This window comes from Pipistrellus hanaki (genome assembly GCF_964339955.1).
Source record: "Pipistrellus hanaki genome assembly, chromosome: 6".
Taxonomy (NCBI): domain Eukaryota; kingdom Metazoa; phylum Chordata; class Mammalia; order Chiroptera; family Vespertilionidae; genus Pipistrellus; species Pipistrellus hanaki.
This window is the reverse complement of record NC_140508.1, coordinates 28,869,727-28,882,412: the sequence shown is the minus strand read 5'-3', so window position 1 is coordinate 28,882,412 and position 12,686 is coordinate 28,869,727.

Genomic DNA, 12,686 nt, shown 5'->3' with positions numbered 1-12,686 from the left:
ATATGAGTGCACCTGAGGGCAGAGCTAGAGAAGCAGAGAGCAGCAGCCAGGGGGACAGGCAGGGCTTCCCAGTGAAATGCTTGAGCTATTCTTTAGCTTTTATTTTAAGGTTGTTTGCTGGGAACACATTCTCCTAGTTTTTCTCCACCTGAGACTGTCTTGGTTTTCCCTTCAGTCCTGAAGGACTCTTTCACTGGGTATAGCACCATGAGTTGCTAATTCTTTTCTCTTAGCACTTAAAAAGGTTTGTGCCACTTCCTTTGGGCTTCTGTGGTTTCTGTTGAGAAATACATTGTCCTTGGAATTGATCTTTCCTCTATCTCAATGTGTCATTTCTCTCCAGCTGCTTTAGAGATTTCCAGTCTTTAGTTTTTTAGAAGTTCAGCTATGATGTGTCTTGGAATGGATTTTGTTGATTTTTTTTTTTTCTTTTCTATTTGAGGTTCGCTCTGCTTCCTGAATCTCTCTATCAACTCCCACCTCCGACTTTTGCCAAATTTAGGAAATAATCTCCTTTTATTTTTTTTTTGGTTACTTTTTCAGCCTTATCTTAGTACTTTTCTTGTAGGACTTGGATGACAAGATCTTTTGTTATAGTTCCACAGGTCCCTGAGATTCTGCTTTATTTTTTTCAGTCCATTTTCTCTCTGTTGTTCAGATTGGATGATTTCTCTTGTTCTAATCAAGTTCATTTACCTTTTTTCACCTGCCTTGTTTGTTCTGCTGTTGATCCCAACTATTGAGTTTTTATATCAGTTATTTTGTCTTTTAATTCTAAATTTCTATTTGCATTTTCCTTACATCTTCTATTGCTTTGTCAAGACTTTTTATTCGTTCTTTTTTTTTTTTTTTTTTTTTTTTTCCCCAGGAATGTTTATAATTCTTAATCTGAGCAGTTTTTTGATGGCTGTTTTAAAATCCTTGTCAGATAATAATTCAAATGGGTATCTGGTGATTGTCTTTTCATATGTAGCTTGAGTTCTTCCTGGTTCTTGGCACAAGTGTTTTCTTTGTTTGTTTGTTTTTATTGAAACCTGGACAGTTTGAAAACTGTTATAGAATTCTAGGTCTTATTTAAGTCTTGTATTTTAGCAGGCCTCCTCTGACAGTACTCTGGTGGATGATTGGGGGAGGGGTTCTACCTCTTTACTGTCCTGTGTGTTGGGGGGTGGGGGTGGGGGGATCAAAGTCCAGATTCTCCATTTTTGCCTCCATAGACAGCCAGGGAGTGAGGGGCTCCTTGTTACTGCTGGATTGGGTGGGCTTTCAGGGTCCCCATATGGCTTCTAGTGACACTGTGATTGGGGGTGTTGTTGTTACCACTGAATACTGGTGAAAATTCTGACTCTTCATTAGGCTTCCTCTGACACACCCTGAGAAGGAGGGGATTGGAACACTTTATTTGAACCTGCCAAGAGTGGATGTCTAGGCTCTGCCCTTGGCCTTTACTGGCAGTGATGGGGGTTGGGTTGTGGTTCATTTTCTGTGTTATTTAGCTAGAACAGAGTGGTTATTATCTGAAAGGGATTTTTGTTTATTTGTTTGTTTGTTTTGTGTTTCTAGACTACCCCTTTTATCGTACTTCAAACAGAGAGAACAGGTTTTCCTTTAGGCTATTTTGTAGTTGTTATCCATGACTATGGTGATTTCTGGGGTGCCAGTTCTCCAGTATCCAGTCTGGAATATATGAATCAAATCATAAAACTTAGGGAACTCATCACATTATATTCTTCATAGTCCCTGGAAGACCTGCCTTCCTCTTTTCACCTTTCAGATCTTCTTATGTTTGCTTTATATATAATATCCAGGGCTTTTAGTGGAACTAAGCAGGAAGAATAAGGAAAAGTATGTCTACTCCATCTTCCTGGAAACAGAAATCCCAGCAGGTAGTTTCATTCAATCTCCAAATGCCCTTACAAATTTGCAGATCAAAGGCGATAAAATTATTTCAATTTTCCAGAGGGAAAAATTGAGACACTTATAAGTAATTTACCTGATCAAAGTTGCTTAGAAATATGACCTTGGCTTGAAGTAAAGCCTTGGAATTTTTAAGTTATTATTTTGCTTTTACTTCTCCTTTCTGTATTTGTTAGGGAAAAAAACAAAACAAAACTGGGAGTAGGAGTGATGAGAGTGGGGGAGGAAGGATGGTTACCAAAGAGAAAAGTAAAGGATTAGTTTGACTTAGAAGCAGCAAATGTTTAAAATTAAAAAAGAACTTTTCAAAAAGATATTAAACTTGGAAATGTCAAATTCCATAAATTGACTATATGCTCTTTATATTCACTCATTATGTCTCATCTTATAAATGAATGACTTCCATTATGTATACTGTGTCTTGAGACTTAAATGGCAGGGGACACACTAAATAATCACCTCCACTTCCTTGATTAAGGACTTGTGTAGAGAAGGGAAGGATGGAGAAAATGCTTCTTCACTTTGCAGTGATGCAAGGTAGTACAACTTTCATCTGAACACTTTGGGACCTAAAAATTCCTTAGATTGCTTAGTAGTGTTTCAAAAAAGAGTTTAGTTTGTTCTCTTAAAACCTATTATCTAGAGTTCTTTAATGGTTTCCAATATTGGAAAGGCAATGGTGAGTTCAGAGAATTAAGCTCCCTAAGTGAATTTTCCTAATAGAATATTTACAATCCTCTTTTTCCTATTTTAGTTTTGATCACTAATACCATTCTTCAAAATGTACTGAGTCTATATGGAATTTCCTCAAAAAATTAAATATGAAACTGCCATTTGACCCAGTGATCCCATTCTAGGAATATATCCTAAGGAAACTGAAACATCAATCAGAAAGAACGTATACGCTCCTATGCTCACAACAGCACAATTTACAATAGTGAAGATGTGGAAACAGCCCAAGAGCCCATCAATAGATGAGTGGATAAAAAAGCTTTGGAGCATTTATACCATGGAATACTAGGCAGCAGTAAAAAAGAAGAATCTCTTACCCTCTGAGACAGCATGGAGGGACCTGGAGAGTATCATGCTAAGTGAAATAAGCCAGTCAGAGAAAGACAAGTATCACATGATCTCACTCATATGTGGAATCTAATGAACAAAATAAACTAATGAACAGAGTGGATCCAGAGACATGGAAGTATGGAACAGAGTGCGGAGGGAAGGTGGGGGAGGGTGGTGGGTGGGAGATAATCTACCAAAGACCTGGTATGCATATATACGTAACCCACAGACACAGACAATAGGGTGGTGAAGGCCTAGAGCAGGGGGGCTGAGGCGGGCTGAAGGGGGGTAATGGGGGGGGGCGGGGAAATGGGAACATATGTAATACTTTCAACAGTAAAGATGTATTAAAAAATAAAAAGAGATGGAGTTAATTATCAGTTAAAAAACAAAACAAAACACAAAATCTTACTGCATCTAAAATCAGCCAGGCTGATGTGGCTCAGTGGTTGAGTGTCAACCCATACAGCAAGAGGTTGCTAGTTTGATTCTGGGTTGAGGGTTCAATCCTCAGTTGGGGGCATGTAGGACTCAGCCCACCGATATTTCCCTTCTCACCAATGTTTCTCTCTCTCTCTGTGTCTGTCTCTGTCTCTCTCTCTCTCCCTCTCCCTCTCCCTCTCCCTCTCCCTCTCCCTCTCCCTCTCCCTCTCCCTCTCCCTCTCCATCTCCCTTTCTCTCTCTGTAAAATTCAATTAAAAAAAACCCAACTTTCAAAAAACACATCCTGGGTCTAAAATCAAGAAAGGAATGGGAGATGAAAAGACTTTTTTAGGACTAATTGACTTATTCACTTGATCCTTTTGTGGCCATTTTGATTCATCCAGTTATGATTTTGGATCTGGCATATATTGTAGGAACTGAGGGTAGACAAAACCTCAAGAGTTCTTAAAAAGAATATGGGGTCACAGGAGAGGGTGGTTGGCTGGTAGAATAAGGTAGGGGCATTGTCATTCTTATGGAAAATGTTGATTCTTTCCAGGAAGATTCAAGAGTTTTGATAACAATTCTGGCTTCACCCAGGGATTTGGGGCTCTATCTCAGCTCCTTACTCTTCTGGAATGCCTGTCTTCAGTCCTGACCCTGGCCTCCGCACAGAACTTGACACGGGTAAAATGTCTCTTTGAAGGTATCAACCTCTAGGCTTTTGTAAAGATTTTAGCTGCAGATATTTTCTTTCCTAAGTTGTTCACAGTGTGTTCCAGCCTTTCAACTGTAGATCTGGCTCGAATGATGCTTTCAAAGTTGTCTCAGGTGGTTCCAGACACTCTTGTTACCTTTGCTGCCAGGAAAGCCATGAGCCTTGTTCCCTACACTTCCTTTGTTGGAGGCCGAGGCCACTTTCTGCTTGTGGGGAAGGGAAGAATGGATGATGATATCTCTCTCTCTGCTTTCTCTTTTCTTCTTCCTGCATATCCTTCCCTCATGTAAAAAACACAGCCACACACAAACTACCTGGCCAGAGAAGGATCTCCTGTCCCATGAGCTTGGCAGGAGGCAGGCTTGGAGGTTAGTGCCAACTGAGAAATCATTTATATGCGGCTGATTGTCGCCTCAAGAAATGAGGCCAAAAGGATTACATGCATTTCCCCTGATAGGGAGAAACATGAGGAACTGGGAACTGGGAATTAGCCCTCTCACAGGAGCTGACTGGGCCTCTGACAGCCCTCTGAGACCTGCTACCCATCAATGAGATGGGGGTTTTGAAGAGGTGAAGAACTTACATCTACTGATGGGCTCTTCGGCTGTTCCCAGATCTTAGCTATTGTAATAGTGCTGCTATGAACATATGGGTGCATATATTCTTTCTGATTGGTGTTTCAGGATTCTTAGGACATTAATTTCTGTACATCAGTTTGAATTTGGATACTTTGTGTCACTTTATTTTTTTTTCACACTTCATTTTTGCCACTTCATTTTGTTTCATACAAGAAGGCATGCTAAAAGATGAGCAAAACATAATGTAGTTTACTCCTAGGCTCAAGCATGCAGTAATCTTTGTATGTAATACTTCCAAATGAATTTTTTTTGCACCTGGAAAGGAGATCCCTTTGTCTAAATATGAATGTCTCAATTAATTAATAAGCTTATCTCTTATTAATTTTATTAAAGAAAGGAGACTTTTGTAACTTTTCAGTTTCAAAGTGTAGGTGTTGCATCACTTGTTTATTTGTAACTGTCAAATCTATTAAGCGTTTAAATAATATTGGGAAGGCTTACAAGTTGACAGTTGTGCCTGGAGAGATTAGAAAGATCAGTTACCTGACTATTTGCATCAACTTCCCCAAAGTTAACAAATAATGATAGGATAACTTTTACATACCAGTGGGTATTATAGACCCTGGGGTTTCAATGGCTAATACATGCTTACAGCCCTTCCATATCTAGTCTGCATGCCCACTGTTCCCTCTGTACTCAAAGTATTGACCTTTGATGTTCTCTGGGATGCTACAAATGCAGAATCTCAGATTCCACTCCAAACCCCCTGAATCAGAATCTGCATTCCCACAGGATTCCCAGAGTATTCAGTGGATATGAAATCCTGAGAAATTTGCCAGCAGTCAGATTAAGAACCCAGGCTGTAGCCAACCCGTATATAGCATTTCTCCAACCAATCAGAAATGGGTATGTTTTCAAGGAGATGCTGGTAAAGGAACTTTTTTCCTCTGTAGAGAGAGACAGAGGAAGGAATAGCCCCTTTTCCCCTCTGTCAGTTATGTTGTCCAGGTGCAATTCCAGTCTGATGTGCACTGTCGGACTAGAGGTGAGAAAAGGCAGAGGCAAGAGCAACACGGGAACGTGCAGCAGCGGCTGATTGAGCCATACCTGATCCCCGCCCTACCCCTGGACTTTGTCAGTTACGGGAGCCAATATATCCCCTAACATCCTAACCGACTCACTTGGAGAGACTGTTTCCTAGAGCCTTAGTGGAAAGGCCAACGTGTCAAAAAAAACAACATACACCAGAGTGGGTAAACCTGGCCAGCAGCATGTCTGCCCGGGAGCACCCTTCGTGCCGCCTGCCAAGGGGGATAAATGAGACACAGTTTTGGGAAATCTCTGGGCTTGGGACCAATTTGGGAGGCAAGGTGGAGGAGTGAAACTGCATATTTTGCTGATAGAGAGAGCGGTGAGTCATAGAGATATACAGATGGGAAAGGGAGAAGCCCTTGGATTCCTGAAATGATATCTACAAGGTGGCCGCAGGCAGAATCAGTCTTCTGCGCTTCCTGCCTGCCTCTTGCCACCCTTACTCATTCTCACCTCGTTCCTTCCACCACCCAAAACAAACCAGTGGCCCTCGGTGGCCTCCGGTGCAGTGCCCCTTTCCTCCTCATCTTTCCTACTTCCCTTCCCACCTCATCCCATTGCACTCTCCCAGTCCCACCTCATAGGTTAGCATGGGGATGGATATTTGTTTTAAGGAGGTCTTTCTTGGATAGGTGACTTACCCTGACATTAATCTTGTAATGGGGAGAGATTTCCACTTTCTGTGCAATCAGCTACCTCCATTGCCAACATATAGGACCGCCCCTGGAGAGATGAAGTAAGTATACCTACTACCATTTATGGAGCACATTTGTGTGCCAGGCCCTGTGCTGTTGAATGTGAAATACTATGTGTGTTTTTATTCTCTTAGATGTCAAAGTAATAAATGGTTGTATACTAATGCTTGAGATGAGCTACTTGAGGCCTAGAATGGTTAAGGATTCTTACCCACAGTTACCAAGTGAGGAGCAGAGGTTGAAACTTTGTGTTTAGAGGGATGAACACCATGTTATATTGTTTGTCTGTAGTGCTTAGGCCTTGATTACCTAGTTATTATTTATATTCTCCATCAGGTCATTGCCTGTGCATTTTAGTCACTGAGCATGTCCAAGGGCGATGGGTGTTTGGGTCAAGTGACACATTCACATTATTTATGTGTATTGAGCCAAGTCCATAGTCACCAGCCAGTTTTACCAAGAAAGCGTCTCTGTTTTAGTGCAGCGCAATAGCTTATATTTTAATTGTTACCAAGGTCCTTTAATCATCTTTCAGGAATGTTTTCTTACAGATACTAGTCCTAGGAAGATCCTTATCAGGAATTTAGAATCAAACAAAATTGACAATTATTTTGTTGGTATAACTAAAGAAGAAAACAGAAAGAGCACTATTTACCAAAATTAGGAATGAAAGAGGAGATATTAGTACTAACAACGAAGAAATTAAAAAGTTTATAAGGGAGTATTATGAAGAATTCTGGGTCAACAAATTGGTTAACTTAGATGAAATAAACAATTTATGGAAAGACAGAAATTACCAAACCAACTCAAGAAGTAATAAAAAATCAGTCTAGAACTCTGACCAGTAGATACATTGAATTAGTAATTAAAAAACTTTTCTTGCATAAAAAAGCCCAGGCTCAAATAACTTCACTGGCAAATTCTATCAAATATATAAAGAATAAATATTACCAATCCTTCACAAACTCTTTGAGAAAATACATGAGGGTACTCTTTTCAACTCATTCTAAGAGTATTACCCTGATATTAAAGCCAAGCAAAGTCATCATAATAAATGTATAAACCAATATCCCTTGAGAATGCAGATGAAAAGTTTCAAAATATTAGCTAATCAAATCCAGCATCAGATACAGAGATCTATAAGGCATGAACAAGTGTAATTTATCTTAGGAAAGCAAGGTTGGTTTAGTATATGAAAATCTATTAACATTACACACCATCTAACTTTTTAAAACTATAAAAGTTATATAAGAAAACAGAAGAAAATGAGAAAGTATTCATTACTTTGGGATTGGCAAAGAATTCTCAGCTATCACACCAAAATCAAGATCTATAAAATAAAAATTTCATAAAATGTACTTCATCTAAATTATAAACTTTTGCACTTCAAGGGACACCATTAAAAAAATGAAAAGACAAGCCACAAGCTAGATGAAAGTATTTGAAATCATATATTTGATAAAGGACCTACATTCATATGTATTATATAAAGGACTTTTACAATTCAATATTAAGAACAACAATCTAAGTAAAAGATGAAAAATTATTTGAGTAAGCATTTTACCAAGAAGATATATAAATAACTAATAAGCACATGAAAAGATGTTCATCAACATTAATGATTTGGAAAATTTGAAGTAAAAACCACAATGAGAAACCAGGGGAAAGTCTCTAGTAAAGGTGGACTATACAAAATATTGGCAAGGATACTGAAAAACTGGAACCCTCATACATACTGATGAGAATGAAAACTGATGCAGCCATTTTGGAAAAACGATTTGACAGTTTCTTATGAAGTTAAACATAAATTTACTATACAACCCAGTAATTCCACTCTTAAGAGAAATGAAAACATATGTTCCCCTAAAGACTTTTATGTGAATGTTTAAATTGTTTTATGTATAACAGCCCCAAAGTGGAAACCACCCAAATTTCTACTTGAGGCCTAGAATGGTTAAGGATTCTTATCCACAGTTACTAAATGAGGAGCAGAGATTGAAACTTTGTGTTTAGAAAGTGGTCTATTCATGCAATGGAATACAATTCAACAATAAAACAAACTGATGATACATGCTACAATGGGATGAATTTTGAAAATATTTTGTTAAATGCAAGAAACCAGAGGCAAAGACAATATAGAGTATGATTCTCTTTCTGTGAAAAGCTCAGTGAAAGGAAATAGGAGATTTTTATTTATTTATTTTTTTTATTTTTATTTTTTATTTTTTGGGTGATGAAACCGTTTTCACAGTGGATTTTTTGTAAGGGCTGCATAACTCCATAAACTACTCACTAAAATGTGTTGAATTATTTAAAATAGGCAGTTTATGCTAATTTACAGCACAGTAAAACTGTTAACATTTAAAAAATGATTTTCTAGGTAAAATCGACTAACCAAGAAGCAAGTAAACCAAATATAAATAAACAAAAAACAAACAAAAACACCCCAAAACATATTATACCAAAAAAGTTTTTTTTAAATGCCAGTTTTGCCTTGAACCTATGGATCGATGTTGAAATAGTGTCCCAGAAACAAGGTAATGGGGGTGGGGGTGGGGGTATGGGGGATAAGGACACATGTGTAATACCTTATCAGTAAAGAAAAAAAAAAACTGTAAAAAAAATTAACACAGTGTCCTGCCCTTTGAAAATGCTAGGTGCCTCGTGTACGGTGTATTCCTGAACACCTGTAAGTTTCCTGAGGTACCTGTTTCTTCTATTTATTTGCTATTACCTTTCTAGAGTCCCCCTAGGACCTCACAAAAAGCCAGAGCTGTCAGTGTTGACCAACACCCCTGATGGAGCCTGTTGTTCCCTCCCAGTGGGGGCAGGACAGCATATAATCCTTTCTCAACCTCAATTCTCCTGGGAGGAGAGGGAAGGCACAGAGCCAGGTAGCAAATCAGGACTGGGCTTCATACTCTATATGGGCCTGTAGAGATGATTTTACTCTGTAACTACGATTGTCACACGTTCTTGCTCCACAAGGGGCTTTCAGAGGTCACCTGGCTGAGCTCACAGCTTCCCAGCTGGTGACCACCTGTCTCAGTGACTCCACCACTCTGGATTCAAAATAGTAAAAACCTGTGCTCTCCTCTGGCCCGAGGCAAACTTTAAAGATTTAAAGGGGCCCTGGGTTTTTTGGGTAAGGATTTCTCACGGTAAACATAAAGGATCTTTATCATTATCAAAACATTCTGAAAACATTTGACCCAATTTCATGTCTATACACAAAATAGCCATGTACTGAAGCCTTACTATCTGATGTTTTCAAGGTTCCAGAAAGTAAGAAAGTGGTAAATACTACGAATTAAATTTCTCTGTAGGCTCACAATTATGAGAGGACCATAAGCCAAAAAAATGAAATGAAAGAAGCCTATAAAATCTGCATTGTCCAGACTTTTCTCACTGTTTCCTCAAAGTCCCCAGGCTTAAGACCCCAGGGAGCTGGCAGGTGCAGATTTCCATGGAAACCAACCCTAAAGAATGAAAACCCAAAGAGAGAATTGTGTGAAGTGCTCTGGCTCCTGTGTAATTTCCTTGCCAACAGTTTTCGAGGTCAACCTGGCTTATTTCTTGAAATTAGAGGCCCTGCTGCTAGGATTTCCCCAAACTAGGCCGGTTGCTCAGCATCATTGGTTGGAAGTCAACAGATTAGGGCTGGTTCTCTGCTTCTAAAAGAATAGCACTCACTACTTGGCCTCAAATAGTTTTTATTCTGGCCTCATTCTAGTGAACCTGAGCCATGCTTTTTTTTTTTTTTAATATATTTTTATTGATTTCAGAGAGGAAGGGAGAGGGAGGGAGAGAGATAGAAACAACAATGATGAGAGAGGATCATTGATTGGCTACCTCCCGCACGCCCCCAACTGGGGATCAAGCTGGCAACCTGGGCATGTGCCTTTAATCAGAATCGAACCCCGGACCCTTCATTCCACAGGTCGACACTCTATCTACTAAGCCAAACCAACCAGGGCCTGAGCCATGCTTTTTTATTTCACTTTTAGGTTGTATTTATTTACTTTAAAATATTCATTAAAAATAAATTGGGATATTTGTTAAAAAAGCATTTATATATAAACATATATAAAATCACATATGGTTTTATAAACATAAAAATATATATAAACCATATATATACACATAAATGTACATTTCAATATATGCTTAAAGGTACAAAATGTCAAAAAGGAGAAAGGAAAATCTCTATGAGTTCCTCTTCCCAAAAGCAAAATGGTACAAATCTTAGGACTGAGTCCTATTGGCCAGAGAAACACCCTCATTAACGGCTGCCAAGGTGGAGAAATGCACCTCACTTTTGGAAAATCTCTGGACTTGGAATCAGTTTGGGTACTCTTCTGCACCTTGCTTCACCTATAATAATTAAAAACCTAATATGCAAATCAACTGAATGCCTGAACAGCAGAATGACCCTCCGGACAACTACACTATGACATACACTGGCGCCAGGCCAGCCAAGTGTGAATGAATGGTTGGGGGAACCCCGCTATCACCTCACGATGCTCCACGATTACCCCACAGAGGGAGGCCCAGGCCACAGACCAGCAGGCTGTGGTGGGTTGGTGGGGCCTTCCTCTTTGAGGTGATCCATCGTGGAACCCCACAATGGATCACCTTGCAGAGGGAGGCCCAGGCTACCAGGAGGTGCTACAGAGGGTGAGTGGGACCTCCATCTGCATGGCTATCAAGTTCAGGGCTCCCAGACCACGAGAGGGCACAGGTTGGACTGAGGGACCCCCTCTGAGTGCACAAATTCCGTGCACTAGGACTCTAGTAAATTAATAAACATACAGTTAAGAAGACACAGGCCCAACTCATGTGGTTCTTGAACGTCAGAGCATATCAGAATCACCTGGAGGACTCATCATACCCTCCCTTGCTTTCCTCCCAGATGGCCAGGTGCAACCCTCAGAGTTCCTGATTTGGTAGGTCTGGCTGCAGCCTAAGAATTTGCATTTCAAACCTGCTCTCATGTGCTGCTGAGTGCTCTGGGCAGGTGAAGAGATTCACCTCAGCAATACATCATGCCATTGTAGGAATTTATCAGATAATTTCAACCAATCCATATCATTAAATATTGTGAAGTTCTTTCTATTCTCTCATCACACTCCTCACAAAAACTGTATGGTGCAATGACATGAATAGCCACCATTTTTAAGTACTCACTGTGGGCCAAATACTGTGAATTATCATATTCTAACCCTCACAGCAATTTTATCTTGAAGGTATTACCATTATCCCATTAAAATATATATTTTGTTGATTTTAGAAAGGAATGGAGAGAGAGATAGAAACATCAATGATGAGAGAAAATCATTGATCTGCTGCATCTTGTACACCCCACAATGGGGATCCAGCCAGCAACCTGGGCATATGCCCTAACTGGTAATTGAACTATGACCTATTGGTTCATAGGTCGATTTTCAACCACTGAGGCATGGTTGCCAGGCTCATTATCCCATTTTAAAGATGAGAAAACCAAGTCTCAGAAACTAAATAATACAAATAGGTTTATGACAACTAGTAGGTGTCGGAGGTTGGAAATTAAAGGCAGATTTGCCTGATTCAAGAGCTCATGTTCTTTTCACAGTTCCTTCCTAAAAAGAACTTACAGGCTAATGGGAGGAGTAAGGATGGCACTCGAAGGACTAAGAATAATAGAAAGTGGTCAGTATCATGAGAAATGCAAAGTAGAGGATTTGGTTTAATCGAAGGAGTCAGGGTGTGCAATTTGTGCCACCACATATGGCCCCATTCTTAGACACACTTGCCCTCAGTTTAAAGCTCTAGTATCATCACCTTGAAATTCTTAATAATATTTTACCAAGGGTCCCCTATTTTCATTTGCATTGAGCCCCACAATTATATGGCCACTCCTTGAAGGGTTAATTTACTCTTCAAAAGCCTCAGCATTGCCTTAATAACCACTAAATCCTTATGTCTACCGAGGGCACTTTTCACTTTCATTAACTGTTTCCTATACCTTCGTGGGAGAGACGGCATTTTCAAATGATTTGTGTACATTTTAATCTTATGCTGCTTTGTTTTTCATCTTCAAGTAGATACATTCCTGAGATTATTTTTTTAAAAAAATCCTTAATGCATTCAGAGAGGCATTCTTTTGTCAAGAATAAACATCATTAGGAAGATAAGTCTGAAGGAAGGCAATACCATACACAG